Source organism: Alligator sinensis, unplaced genomic scaffold, assembly GCF_000455745.1.
Source record: "Alligator sinensis unplaced genomic scaffold, ASM45574v1 scaffold14_1, whole genome shotgun sequence".
Classification (NCBI taxonomy): Eukaryota; Metazoa; Chordata; order Crocodylia; family Alligatoridae; genus Alligator; species Alligator sinensis.
Window position 1 is genome coordinate 787,899 of NW_005842709.1, and position 2,488 is coordinate 790,386.

General features: G+C 53.0%; 1 long non-coding RNA gene across 1 annotated transcript in view; it reads right to left on the reverse strand.

Moving 5' to 3' along the window:
- Positions 1 to 503: 503 nt before the first annotated feature.
- LOC112551984 overlaps positions 504 to 2,488 on the reverse strand; it is a 12,844-nt gene continuing 10,859 nt past the window's right edge. Inside the window, exons 2-3 of the long non-coding RNA XR_003096348.1 lie at positions 1,716 to 1,823; positions 504 to 1,413 (exon numbers count right to left, since the gene is read on the reverse strand). This is a non-coding gene — a long non-coding RNA (uncharacterized LOC112551984). The remainder of the gene's footprint in view (positions 1,414 to 1,715; positions 1,824 to 2,488) is intronic.

A 2,488-nucleotide genomic window follows, 5' to 3' on the forward strand; every position in this document is an offset into this window, starting at 1 on the left:
GGTTAGGAGGAGGTCCTGTATCCTCGCTAGGAACCTATGTGAGCGGTCAGACCTGGCTGAGTGCTCCTCCCAGCAGATGTCTGGGTAGTTTAGGTCTCCCATGACAACCACATCCCTTGACTTTACAACCTCCATGAGCTGACCTGAGAATTCCAGGTCCAGCTCGTCCCCCTGGTGAGGTGGTCTATAGTAGACACCCATTATCAAGTCCCTTTCCCCATGTCCCCCTTGCATTCTTACCCAGAGCATCTCATTTTTTCTTTCATCTAACCCCATCTTGATCATTGAGGACATGTATTGCTCTTTGACGTATAGCACTACACCCCCTCCCCTGTCTTTTCCCTGCTCTGTCTTGCCTGTATAGCCTGTATCCCTGGATGTCCAATGCCCAGTTGTGGGCAGAATCCCACCAGGTTTCCATGAGCCCCACTAGGTCTGGGTTTTTGCTAGCTAGCAGGAGGGCGAGTTCCTCCTGCTTATTCCCCATGCTTTGAGCATTTGTGTAGAGGCATCTGAGGTCTCCTGTAGGTGCCCATGCCACCCCCTTGTTCCAAAGCCTGCCCTGGCCTCTGTCACTTAACTGGGTACTACCTGTGCACGTCACCTGGCTTGACAGTGAAGTGTTCTTGTGTTCCTTTGAGTCCCCGTCCCGCAGCGAACCTAGTTTAAAGCTCGCCGTAGTAGATCAGTCAACCTGGAAGAAAAAACACACTTACCTTTTGGGGAGGATGAAGCCCATCCCTCCCGAGCATGTCCTCTGTGTGGAAATGCAGGTCATGGTCCAAGAACCCAAGGCCTGCCTCTTAATACCAGCTCTGAAGTCACCGGTTGACTTTGCTGACAAATGTCTCGTGGTGCCATCCACGTCTGCTCACTGGTACGATAGAAGAAAAAAAACACCTGTGCCTCTGTCTCCTTGAGTTTTGCTCCTAGAGCCTTGTAGTCTCTCATGATGTGGTCCAGGTTGCCCCTGGCTGCGTCATTCGTTCCCACGTGGATGAGGACTATGGGGTAACGGTCAGAGGGTCAGATGAGGTCCAGGATCATCTCCGTGATGTCCTGAATCTGAGCTCCAGGCAGGCAACAAACCTCACGTGCCATGGGGTCAGAGCGACAGATGGGCCCCTCCGTTCCTCTCAGGATGGAATCGCTGATGATGAGGACCCGGCGGCTCTTCCTCATGGTGTTCCAGTAGCTCTTGGCCTGTGCTGTGCTTGGAGTGGCATCAGTTCCCTCGGAAGCATCCTCTCCTACCTCCTTCTCCATGGCTGCCAGGGCCTCGGACCTGTTCCCCAGCTGTACCTGGGGAGCTTACACTGAGGTAGCACGAGTAGCCCTGGCTCTGGAGGTGACTGTCTGCCATACTTCTGCGGTGGGTCCTTCCTGGGTGGCTTCACCTTTAGGTTCCTGACCCTGCAGAGAATAAAAGTACCCATCAATTTTGTCCCTGTCCACCCTAATCCCGGGCAGCCTGCTGACCTCAGCCTGCACCTGCTCCTCCAAGGCCCGAAGGTGGGCACATATGGGACAGGCGAGGGAGCTCCCGCTGCCTGCTACACCCCAGGCTGCCGAGGCCCTGCCAGGCAGCCCTCACAGAAAGTGGGGGAGAGTGGCTCCAGCCCCCCTACAGGCTCTGTCTGGGTGGAGGCCACAGAGGAGCCCTGGGCAGGTAGTGCCACCTGGGCCAGGGCCCTGGCAGTCCACCGTGTACTCACCATTATTGTAGAGCAAAGTGTCCTCCTTTCTCTCCTGGTGAAGTCTCCGACTTGGCTCGTTCTGCGCGCCTGACATATTAAGGGAGAATCCCAGGCTATGATTGGCACCTGAAAAAAGATCAAGGGTGGACTGCATATTGGTCTCAGCGTGCACAAGGATAACACAGTCATCAACATACTAAAGGTCAGTGATACCAGTCTTGGTAGCTTTCATTTTGCTGTGAAGGTGCCGCAGGTTAAAAAGCTGACTGTCCATTTGATACTTAACCCCGATTCTGAGAGGAATTGCGATCCCAGAGGAGAATCAAAATCACAGCAAGACAGACGGAGAAAAGGGTTGGGGCGATGATGCAGCCCTGCTTGACACCACTATGGATAGTAAATGAGTCTGTCTCTGATCCCTTATAAAGGACTGTGATGGTCATCCCATCATGGAATAGCTTGAGGACACTGATGAACTTCAGTGGACAACCTTGCCATAAACAGCTCCTGGTGTTGCTCTCTACACTTCTCCTGGATGTGTTATGCAACAAAAATCATGTCAGTGGTACCCCGTGATGGTCTAAAGCCACATTGGGATTCTGGAAAGACATCTTTGGCACGGGGGAGAAGGTGATTCAGAAGGAGTAAGAAGCATTTTCCTGGCAACAAAAAGGAGGGCAATACCTCAGTAGTTCTCACATGAAAGAATCATAGTATCATAGTAGCTAGGGTCAGGAGGGACCTGAACAGATCATCTAGCCTGACCCCCTGCCACAGGCAGGGAAGGAAAA